Genomic DNA, 12,396 nt, shown 5'->3' with positions numbered 1-12,396 from the left:
ACCATAACATGCCGATGTGGAAAAATGTCCCAACCATCCCCAGGAATGAAGAAAACTAATAGGCAACAAAATCGTTTAAAAAAAACCCCAGCTCTTCTTAGGACATTCTTTGCTTTCTTTTGGTCTTCCTCTTTCTATTTAAGCCCTGTATTGTTGCCCAATACACCCTATTTAGGTCTCATTTTCTTATCTATGTCCCACATACTGAGCCTTTCAGTTTCCTTTTTCTCTTTACTTTAAAAAGCTATGTCCAAGTGTCATGCTCTTGATTGAAGGCAGAAAGACAACATAATAAAAGTAACCACTGCTATTGGGCAACCTCTTCATTGTGCTGCTCTTCACGGTAAAACAGGCATCTTATTGACTCCAGGAGACACTCCAAAAGATTGCATCAACCCAAAGGAGATTTAGGCCTTAGGACAGGACCAAGTGGGAGAGCAATTTTTGTGGAAGGTGGCCTTGTGATATCCCTCATATACAACTTTCTTGCTCTCAGCCAAGCCAGCAGGCAAGCCATAAAGCCATAGGTGGTAACCAGTCTAGGTTAAGATAAATTCTCACAGCTTCAAAGAGGAGGAGAGAGAGAAGAGAAGAAAAGCAGTGACTTTAATTAGGATAATTTGTTCTCCGAAGTATAAACTCTTATCAGGGCATATCACAGCTCTCCTACATACCACTGCTGGATTTTTGTTAGCATAAGATGAAACAACAAGGGCTTATGAATTATTCTGAGCCAGTGACACAGAAAAGAAGCAGAAATAGATGCTGCGGTGTATTAAATTTTTATTTGGGATAGAGCTGGACAAAGAGGAATATGACTTACAATTAGTGACTACAAATATTTTAAAACATTAAAAGAAATAGAATTTTACCCAAAGACGTTTGTTTTCGCTGGGAAGCCTGCCTTTTGCTAATCATATTTACAAATGTATAGTGCTAATCTAATATATGGATATCTTGCTTTACAACTCATGTACTGACAATTTTATTGCATTTACCCAAATTTCCTTCAATGCTACATTTGTAACTCTCTAAATACTTCATATACAGTGCTAAAGATCTTGATATAACTTTATGCTCACAAATACACAATTTAAAAGTTTATGTTATACTATGGAATACTGAAACTCCTTGTCACTTATTTTATTAACTTAATAATGTAATAAAAACCACATATCATTAACTGCTTATAATGAGCATATTTGAAGCTGCAAAGTGATGTTGCAAATGGAGAAAAATAAGCAGCTAAAAATTCCAGTGCATATACTGTCACGTGCCAAATAACAATGTTTCTGTCAGCTATGGACCACATACACAATCATGTTCCCATATGTTTATAATGGGGCTGAAAAATTCCCATTCCTTAGTGACTGATAGCCATTGTAATGTCATAGCACAATGCATAACTGAAATGCTTGTGGAGATGTTCGTGCAGGCAAACCTACTGTGCTGCCAGTCATATAAAAAGCATAGTACATACAATTACCTACGGTATATAAAACTCGATAGTGATAATAAAGTACTATTTTATTGGTTTATGTATTTACTATATTATGCCTTTTATTGTTATTTTAGAGGGTACTAGTTTTACTTATAAAAATAAGTTAACCGTAAAACAGCCTCAGGCAGTTTCATCAGAAGGTATTCCAGAAGAAGGCATTGTAATCATAGGCGAGGACTGTTCCATGCTTGTTATTGTCCCTGAAGATCTTCCAGTGAGAAATGTGGCAGTGGAAGACAGTGAAACTGAAGATCCTGACCTTGTGTAGGTCCATGCTAAGGTGTGTGTTTTTGTCTTTATTTTTAATAAAAAAGCTTAAGATGTAAAAAGAAATAAATTTTAAAAATAGAAAAAATCTGTTAGAATAAGCATACAAAGAACGAAGATCCTGGACTTGTAATCTAACCCTTCTTTATTTTAAACATTTTTTTTTTACAAGTATTCTCCACATAACTTCACTGTTCCAAGTAGGCTCATCATAGCACATGTTTTCTTTGTTTCTTTGTTTCTTTCTTTCTTTTTTTTTTTTTTTTAGATGGAGTCTCGCTCTGTCGCCCAGGCTGGAGTGCAGTGGCACAATCTTGGCTCACTGCAAACTCCACCTCCTGGGTTCAAGCAATTCTCTGCGTCAGCCTCCCGAATAGCTGGGATTACAGGCACCCACCACCATGCCCGGCTAATTTTTTGTATTTTTAGTAGAGACGGAGTTTCACTGTCTTGGCCAGGCTGGTCTTGAACTCCTGACCTTGTGATCCACCCGCCTCGGCCTCCCAAAGTGCTGGGATTACAGGCGTGAGCCACCACGCCCGGCCATAGCACACGTTTTCACTGAGTGCTTATGAGCCATTGAGCACTTGTATTAGATGACTGTGTATAAAATGGGGAACTAAACAGAAATGGTACCTCTCTCCACAAGTATCAGTATAATAGTAAAAATTCAGCAAGTAATTATTCATATCATAATAATTCTACAGAGGAAGCACAATGTGTTACAGGAAAACATAATAAGGCATGCAATTTAGGCTTGGAAGTTCAGGGAAAGGTTTTAAGAAGCAGAGCTTAGTTTGAGATCTACAAGATGTGTAGGTGTGGGCCCCACAAAGATTGAACAAGGGGAAACGAAAAGCTAGAAATGGAAAAGTGGTGTTCTCCACAAATAAATACTTCAAAGCTATGGCCTGGGAAGGCTCAGCATTACCCGTTCCGCCATACACAGGGTACACACACATCAAACACACACACGCACACCCACACACACATCTGATCCCTGCAGTGAATCCTTTCCTTTCCTCTGTCTAGAATACTCTTCCTACTGTTTGCCACATTTAAATCCTACAGGTCCTATGATGTCCAACATCCTGATCTTGTTTTAAAACCTCAGCTAAGTCTTAGATTTCCTCCAGAAAGCCTTACTCAATATTTCCATCATACTGAACTCTCTTCCTTCTCCTAACTTCTTTAAAACTTATTAAAACTATTCTACAAATATTATGCTCATTGTTAAGTGCTGACATGTATAATTCTGAGACTATTTCTTGGTTTTGTTCATGCAGACTTTAAATTCCTTCAAGTCAAGGAGTGTGTGTCATAAACTTTGCTTTGTATCTTCCTCAGTGACAAGCATAATCCATAATAAACTTTATTGAGAGAAGTACAAAATAGTGGCTGAGTCTCCAAGAAGAGTGTTATAAAATATAAGACATAAAATAAGTTGAAGCTTATAAAAAAAAAGAAAAAATGTCCTTTTAATTCTTGCTATGATTGCCAGATAAAGTGGTGATAATGGCATTTTTATTAGATATAGGAAGAGCGCACTGGATAAAGATATTCAAATCACAGTACATGAACAAACAGGCAGAACTACTCTGCTCTTGTTTTGTTTCATATCCATTCCTTAAGAAAATAATATCCATACTTATAAAAGTAGGACAAAACTAAAAATAACAAATTTAAGGTCCAGCATGTAGAATGACAGCAAATATTCTAAATGAGTTTAAATCCATTAATTTGGAGAAATTACACTACGAGATATTGAAAGCATGTGTGGATAAAATAAAGGAATTGTTAAAGTCATCTTTAAAAATATTGTGATGAAGAGAACTGTTGACAGAGTCCAACCATTGCCTCAATTTTCAAAATTGGGAAGGTGGATTCCATCAGCTATAATTTAGAGAGCTGGACATTAATCGCAGGTACTATTCCAAAGAGATGATTAAAAACATGGCATGCAAGCATTCAAAATGTGAAGTGCTGTTATCTACAAGCTAAGGAGAGGTCACAGGAACCTATCCTTATCAACTAACCTAGTTATCTCCTTTTGTTTTTAATAGCAGTTACTTGACATCTATTCTGCAGAAAGTGGAGACTCATTTCAGGGAGGAATTTGACCAAGTCTGTCTCAGTATACTCTCTTAAGTCACACAAAGGAATGTCAACTTCAAAGAGAGTTATTTGACTATATAACTGGTTGAACAGCCTTATAAAGAGGAATAATTTATGGACTAATGTAAAGCAGGAGTCTAACGTAAAGGACAGTGTCTAGGAATATGCCAAAGGTAGTTCCAGTTCAGCATTGTAGATAGTTACTTGGATGAAGATGTTAATTATATCCTGATCAAATCTGTTAATTCCTCTAAATTGGTGAAAATGGCTAATCTGTATCAAGGACTCAGAATCCAAGATGACCTTGACTTTCTGGAACAACAGGCTAACTGAAGGTAATGATTAAATTTAATTGCAGTAAGTATTTGTAAAAGTCCCAAATCAAGTGGCCAAACATAAAATTCGATGGGAAAAATAAGTGTATTTGCAGAAGAATGTGCAAAAAGGATACATAATTAAACAGTGTTGTATGAGTGCAAAAAAAAGGGAGGGGGGAAGAGTAGAATAGATTTCAGATTGATTTACTACATGATATCCGGAGAAGATAAATATATCAGAGGACAGTCCTCTATGTTAAACTCTGGGGATCACACTTTAATAAAAACAGAAGTGCATCCAAAAGAGAAAAGCCCTGGTAACAATGAGACTCTCAACCCATGGTAAATAAGCATGGGTTGAAGAAACTGAATATTATCTTAGACACTATTAAGAGTTGTTAGATGTAAAAGCATTTTCTATAAATACTCTAAGAGGTAAAAATTAAAGATATAAATATTATAGAGACAAATTCGATAGTTGAATATAAGAAAAGAGTTCTTATGCTCACAGCTGGTCAAAGAAATGCTTACTGTATTCAAGATGAGTGTTGACAAATAATTTGCCCAAACTGACCTTAACATCCTCTGTGAATTAAAAAGTATGGTCCTCTGCTAAGAATGAAGAGTCTGGAGATAATCTGGGCAGACTAGAAAACCTGGAAAAATCCAGAATATGTACCATGGAGAATTTGATATGACATTAACTAAAAAAGAATAAAATAGCTGCACAGCACTGTTAAGTATCCTCCAAGCTGACATTGGAGTGAAGCAATTGGTAGTTGGCTACAAGATACAGTTATGTCTCTCTTTGTCCAGCTAAATCAACAGCAAGGAAGGTAAAGCAAACATTAAAAGTGAAGCTGACATTGGGAAGGCAGGTTCTGGTAGGTCTAGTGGCAAGAGATTTAAGGGTTGGAGCAGAGTTAAAATTGTTGGTGAAATAAATAACGGTTTACAAGCAATTCTGAAGAGGCCACAAACTATATGACAGAAGAGCACACAAGGGTCTCTGTCACCAAGACCATAGCTCCATGTGGTAGCATCAAAGCATAAACAAGCCTTAATTCAAGAATAACAATGACAGCAATGTTAAGCTCTTTAGACACCCACTATGCACCAAGCACTATGGATCCAACATTGGATACCGTGAAGGAGATTTGAGTTTAATGGGAGATGCAGACATTTAAACAGGTACTTTCAATGTCATGTGACATAGCAAAAGGGGATAAATAGATAGGCTGGACCTAGAAAAAAAGGTCAGGATTAAGAAATGGGTCTGCCCCATTTGCTTTCCCCCTAAGAAGGTGTTCACTCTCAAAGCCATTGTCTCGTGTCGACTTCCTGCTAATTCTTAGTATGGTGAGATAGATGACTTGGTATGTGAGTTAATTAATTTGACTTGGCCTCAATTTTTAAAATGGAGGATTTGTTTTAATGAAATATTGTTTAATGGCCAGAAAGCATACCAGAAGTTAGAAACTACAGGCTGTGAGGCACATTCTTGTGGCAAGGAAGAGCCTGCTCCAGAGTCCCTCAAGTTTTAAGATGTAGCCATTCTCTCCTACTGTGGGCTGAGAGGGAAGCCCACTCTACAGCTCTTCCTTCACCCCTCCAAAATAACTCTGTTCATCCTCTGTAAGCCTTCGAGGCTATAGGAAGATGAAGCCTATTGGCATGAACCCAGGGAAGAAGAAAAATTACATATATAATAGGTAAGACATTTCAAAATGTTCTGAAAGAAAATAAAAGAAGCAGATATGATTCAGGATAGCCAGGAAATTACTTCACCCAAAGTAAATCAACTAGTAACTAAACATTGACAAAAGCTCTTCTTATATCAAGTCAAGATGTAGACACCCAAAACAAACTATTGCAGAATGAATGTAGATGGTCAAGAGACAAACATATTTTTAATTATTAATACTTTGGGGAAAAAATTTGTTTTTACAAATGTGCAGAAAAGTAATAAATAGAAATGTTTAAGAAAAGTGGCTTGGGTAAATATTTTTAATTAACCAGTGTAAAAATAGTGCCTTCAAAATGGAATATTCTCACAAATAAAAGCCAAGCAACCTCTTAGTGAATCTGACAGAAAAAGTCATTCTCAGTAACAGCTTCCTCCAAAAATTTTTCCCATTAATGCACATACTTTTTGGCTTGTATTACTGAAATGTTGCTTTACCTTTCCATTTCCCCTTACTTGTAGAGATTCATTCTGATGGCTAATTTGATGTTTATTTAGTTCTGAAAAAAGGTTAATTAGAAATTATGGGGGTACAGATCGTGTTATTTTAAACTAACCTGTAAAGCAAGAAATATTATCCTCAGTCCACACTCATTAGTTGCTAGCAAATGTAAATGCAGGATTTAATTTCCCTTGTATAGTTTCTGAAAAAATTCAAAGTTATGCAATATCAATGTGTCAATAAAAGTGATGTTAGATAAACATTTAATTTTTTTCAATTTCATTTGAAAAATATAACAAAATTCTTAAAATTCGGTCACAAAATATTTTACTGATGTATTTGTAATAGATATACTTTAATTTTAATATTATCACTTGTTCGTAGTGAAATATTAAAATAGCTTTTCAAAATGTCTTAAGAAAGATCCCTTAATAAGACATAATTATAAGAGTTATAAGTACTAAGCATTGTGAAGTTTTTCACACTTTTGTTTTTGGTATTGCCATAAATAAATAAAATAATTTTATATTTCCTTCCTCATTCTCCGAATGACAGAAAACTATTTTCATCATGTTATTTAATACCTGAATATCTAGAAGCAAGACCTTTAAGGGGCTATTTATATTTCATACACTATGAGACACTATACCAAGCATAAGTACTTTATATTTTGATTGGATTTCAAAGACAAAAATATAATTTTTATTTTCTGTCATATAATAGAAAGAGATCTTACAATATAAAGCATAAATATATCTTATAAATATAAATATAAGGTACCCATCTGTTAATTACAAATTTCTACTAAATACATTCACAGACCTGTTTCCTAATACATTAAAATACATACATCTGGTCTATTTTATGTGAAATATTTAACTACTGTAACACCATTTAATTGTTCTAGAATTTTCCTTCTAGCCTATGTCTGCAGGCTGTATGTAGACAGCCTGTTGTTTTGATAAGAAAAAGTGTGGCTTACGTGTTTTTACCCCATGGTTCTTAATTTTCTATTAGGACACAGGTCCATTTTGGATATTTGACTATGTACTATCTCCCTTAAAATGCAGCCACTCTAATGTTTAAATACAATTTTAGGGACTTCACGGCCCCTTGAAGAAGATCACGGACCCAGTTGTTTAATGGCTGAACAAAGCACAGAATGCATAAACAACTTCCACTGAAGGAATAATAAAGCTTATATGTATAACTTTCAGACCAATTAAGTGTTGCTTATTTTGGTTACATCGTCGTTGCTATCATAACGAGTTGACTTTTTACCACTGTACATAATAGGGTACCTGAAATGATCACTCTTAAAGAAAAAATATGTATAGCAGTTTTAGGAAAAGCAACAGACCACTTCTACACTATGAACCAAGATAAAAAAAAATTATATCAAGTGCTTCTACGCTTACCCATATGTAACAGGAAAGTTTGACGTTCGTACAAAGACAGTTCTAGTAAGTGGTAGAGATGTATGAAATCAAATCAATTCATTAAATAGGCATTTAGTGAAATTACCATAGGAGAATTGATCCTAAAACATCACTATTGATATGTTATAAATGAAGTTCAAATGAAAGAAAAAAAATCTGTCCTATTTAAAACTCAGCACTGTTTCCATAGGTTCCAAATCAAGATGCCTTCAACCAGTCATCCTTAAGTGAGCCATACAATCTTCTGGCTTACTTCAGAAGATGTAAACTGTTTATCGAGTGCAAAATGAAAGAATAACCATGTGAAAATCAGTGAGCAGAGAAAGACGCACGAAATCCATAGCCTGAAATCACATGACCACATTGCAACGCAGCCCCTCACACCATTGTCACTGTCAGGCAGCTCAGGCGACAGGGTGCAGACAGGCGCGGAGACCGCGGCGGCCCCCTGCTCACGCTTTCTCCAAGAGCCGCAGTCCTAACGAAAACAGAAATGGGACTGCTAAGCAGTAAATCATTTGTCTCTCTCGCACACACGCGCACACCTCGTGGAGCCGCTGGGCAGTTAGCCGGCTGCCTTCTCTGGGCAGCCCAGCGATCGCAGCTTTTGCTGTGGAGGAGGACGCGCCTCTTACCCACGCCGCAGCCGGCCGGGTGAAGTTGCCCTGAAGCCCGCCGCCGCCTCCAGCCCTGCTGCCTCCGGGGTCCAGGCATCCCCCAGCTGCGCCCGCTCGCTTGCCTGCCGGCGCGCTGGAGGCCGCAGCGCTGCACGCGGCTGATGGGCTCTGGGGCCCAGGCGCCCTGGCCGTGGGAGACCAGCGGCCCCGGCGCGCCCCGCGCGTTCTCACGGCCCGGCCCCGCGAGCTCAGCAGCCGGCGCGGCGCTGCTCGGCGCCCACCCCCGTCAGTGCTCCTCCCTCGGGCGCCGCGGGTCCCCCGGGCCCTGGGCCGGCCCCTCGGGCGTCCTCTCCTTTCCTCTCGCTCCTCCCCAGCGTGGGAACCCGGCGCTGGCTTCCCAGGGCTGGGCAACTGGGAGCGTACCGAAGGTTTCTCAGGAGAGGAAGGAGACCCAGCCCAAGCCGGGGTCCCGGAAGAGGGACCGCCTGTCTGAAGAACCCCGACCCGCGTGGGGATGCAGCGACCACTTACTTGGTGGCTTCGCACACCTCGGGGCTGTGCTTCCGGATCTCTAGCAGCTCCAGGGCGCGCCTCGCAAATCCGCACTGCGAAGGGAGAAAGAGAGCAGGCGTCAGGGGTGGCAGGCAGTGAGCGGGAGAGGGGACCCTGGAGTGGCACCTGTCGGTCCCCGCGCGAGTGCACCCTGGGCACTCGCGGCAGCGGCACTTACGCTTGGGTCGCTCATGTCTACCTGTTCAACAGGCTAGGCGGGACGCGGCGTGCCTCGGAAACTGTATCGCCCGCGTGGCTCCCAGACAGTCCTCCTTGCCTTTGTCTCTCTGTGTCTGTGTCTCCCTCTTTGATCACCCCAAAGGAACCCTTGCAGTTCCTTTCCATAAGGCATTCGATTTTTTCAGACCTCTGCCCGCCTCCTCCCCTTCTCTGCACCGAAAGACTGAAAAAGAAAGTAGCAGCCAAAACGCACCATGGTGAGATCACGCAGGGCTGGGGTCTCTAAGCTCCTCCAGGCGCTCCCTCCCCTACAGGTGTCCTCCGCCTGGGTCTGTTCCAGGCTGCTCGCTGCTCTAGCGCAGGAAAAGTGTAGGAAAACTCTGCACTGAAACCTGCTTCTGGAAAACTGACTCTGAGCTGAGTCCCACCCACTAGGCTCAGACTAGGGCAGGGGAACTGAGTCCTGGTCTTTGCAGCCGCCCAATCGCCATAACAGAAATCACTGTGTGGAGACAGAGACCTAGGGGCAGGGGACAAAAAAAAAAAAAAAAAAAAAAAAGAGAGAGAGAGAGAAAGAAAAAAATTGGAGGGGACTCCAGGAAAATTTGGCCCACTTAAAAAGAAAAACAAAAACATGTCTTCTCCACTATGCACTGGTCTGGAAAAACTGTAGTTTTCCACAGTTAAGAACTCCCAACATTTCTGCTGGGGAAGTTGACATCTGCGCTGATGACTCTCTTGTCCTGGTTTTCAGATTTGAAGCCAATCTACTCATTTGCAGATGCAGTTTTATGGTTACAGAGATTTTACATCTTTTCAATAAGGTCTGGCTTCTGCCTGGTTCAGTGCATTTAGTTATATTTGTTACCGTTGTGTGTGTTGTGATATTATGCTTTTAGTCACCTTTCTGACTTAAAAAAATCCCATCATGCTGTTCCATTGTGAATTAACAATTAATCATGATCTTTATGTGATCCATTTTCAATTCAATTCAATTCATGGTTATCTTCCTCTTTCATATCTCCCCCAAGTACACCATCTAATCTGGTCCCATTTGTAAGCTCATCACATTTGCAAACTTTCTCCCAGTCTTGCCTACTGTGCTTGCCTCATAGTGAACATTAATCAGAATCAGGAAAAAAAATACATTTAAATAAGTCAGGAACAGTTAAGAAAGTCAGCAATATAAGCACAGGTAGTCACAGAAACTTTTGCCTTCCTGCCATCTCAGAAACTTCTCTTCCTCTACATTTAACCCATGATACTCTCTTAGATCAGTAGGACATTTGTACTAAGAATATTTAGAACTTCAGATGTAGAAGGAAACTTAAAAAATACACAGTAATTCATTAGTAAAAAGAAGAGGGAAGTCATACTATTTTTAAGTAAATGCTATGAACATTCAGAAGAAAATGAGATATTGTCTGACAGGGTTCATAAAGGAACAGTACTAGAGATAGGACTTGAAGGATTGGTTATGTTTGGAAAAAGATAAAATAGAGGACTTTTTTGTTGTTTTTGCTTTTCTCTGACAGTGGGAAACTTGTGAGCAAACATACAGAGGTTGGAAAGGCATGGCACTGTTATTCAAGAAACAAGGAGTAATACCATCTGGTAGAAATAAAAAGTACATAAAGAAAAGTGTAGGAAGATACGGTGGAAAGATAGGCCGGGTTCAGATGCCTGATCCGCAGTTGTCACGTGTTGCAGGCTTGTATAAAGACTTTGTTGTTGCTGTTGTCTTCGTCTGTTGATACCATTACCAATATTCCTTTCATTCTGGAAAATGACTTGTTTAACCCATTAATTTCTACTTTTACCATTCTCAAGTTTTATAGCACACCAAACTCCTTGATTAGTATTGCATTTGACCCCAGTACATTCTGCCAGGAGCTACCGAGTTTTACCAAGGGTAGACTCTCAACTGGATAGTGTCTTGTCTTCTTCCTCCTCTATCCTTTCTGACTGTCAGACAATGGGTAAGAAGAGGAAGCAACCAATCTAAACATAAGGGTGGCTAGAACCACCAAAAGGTGACTGCAAAAGACATTCTGTAATCTGGATGTTTGATATGCTCTAAAAAAGTAACAAGAGTTCCTTGTTGTTAGGGAAATACTAATCTTCACAGCCTAATTTCCTAGTAATGAAAATGGTTCATAACGGGATTCACTAAAATGCCTGCTGAGTGGATAAATGAATACCTGAATATTTCATCATCTTCCAGGTCCAATCTTCTTTCTTATAGTTGACTTATGGGTTAAAACCTACTTTCCTCCATTTTATGGAGAATAAGAAAGTTGTCATGACAACTTAATAAAAATGTTAACATGGAAAATTATTCAGTGTAAAGCAATCTCCTTAGCCATGTTGATGCTGGCAGAAAAGCTCAAGAAATTTTTATTTCCTCTCAAGATGCTTTGTTTTTCTTGTACCTACAACCCACAATTGACAACAGCATGAAAGCATTTAAATGTACATTACTTTCACACTTGCAAATGAAAGGACAATGGCAACTAGAGATAGTTTCTAAATCCTTGCTACTCAGAGTATGGTTTCTATATTAGCAGTATCCCATAACCTACAATCTTGTTGGAAATACAGAAGTTCAGGCCCCTCTCTAAACCAACTGAATCAGACTATCCATTTAACAGAATCCTCAAGTGATTCCTATGCACATTAAAGTTTGAAAAGCACTGGTCTACTATCAAGGCATTAAGTATGATAAGCCTCAAAACACATCGTATGAATCTTTCTAAATTCAGGGATTTTTAGAACCTGCATCTTTATTTTTCTGGGTTACTATTGCCATGTCAGTTCAAATAAAGTAATGGGACTAATGGTTTCATCTCTACTGACTTTGTGGACCATAATAAATTCATAAACCAAGGGGAATTAAGAACTAGATAGAGAACAGTAAAAGGGTAGAAATGAGAGAAGTGTTACATATATGTCAGGGGCAGAGCTTTGTTTTATTTTTAGCAAATGAACAAACTATGGATTGTATTGTTTACCAAATTAGGATAACCTCTCAAATATAAGAAAAATAAGATAAACTTCTGGCTCCTTATTTCTTCCTTTTCTTAGTATTATTCATTTTAAATTTGTTTTAATGTACCTGGTTAAAGTTTACACTGGTAACTTGCAGTAAGATGATGCAAAGACTCCAAAATGTCTCTTTTGTATGAATGTAAAGCTTTAGTTAGAAAAACTAGATCTTATTAG

At 38.8% G+C, this 12,396-nt stretch overlaps 1 protein-coding gene across 24 annotated transcripts in view; it reads right to left on the bottom strand.

Moving 5' to 3' along the window:
* Positions 1–9,914, bottom strand: part of GUCY1A1 (guanylate cyclase 1 soluble subunit alpha 1) — a 70,604-nt gene extending 60,690 nt beyond the window's left edge. For 2 of the 24 annotated variants that reach the window (XM_009448461.4, XM_016952437.3), the window contains exons 1-2: positions 9,428–9,694; positions 8,974–9,047 (exon numbers count right to left, since the gene is read on the bottom strand). The gene's annotated coding sequence lies outside the window, so the exon portion shown is untranslated. Of the gene's footprint in view, positions 1–6,501; positions 8,304–8,370; positions 8,763–8,973; positions 9,048–9,172 lie in introns of those variants that run through there. The other 22 variants (XM_009448460.5, XM_063809952.1, XM_009448457.5 and 19 more) reach the window with 20 other exon arrangements.
* Between the last annotated feature and the right edge of the window lie 2,482 nt (positions 9,915–12,396).

The sequence above is a fragment of the Pan troglodytes genome, chromosome 3, assembly GCF_028858775.2.
Source record: "Pan troglodytes isolate AG18354 chromosome 3, NHGRI_mPanTro3-v2.0_pri, whole genome shotgun sequence".
NCBI lineage: Eukaryota > Metazoa > Chordata > Mammalia > Primates > Hominidae > Pan > Pan troglodytes.
Note: the sequence above shows the minus strand (reverse complement) of the source record. Positions and strands in the feature narration are given on the sequence as shown.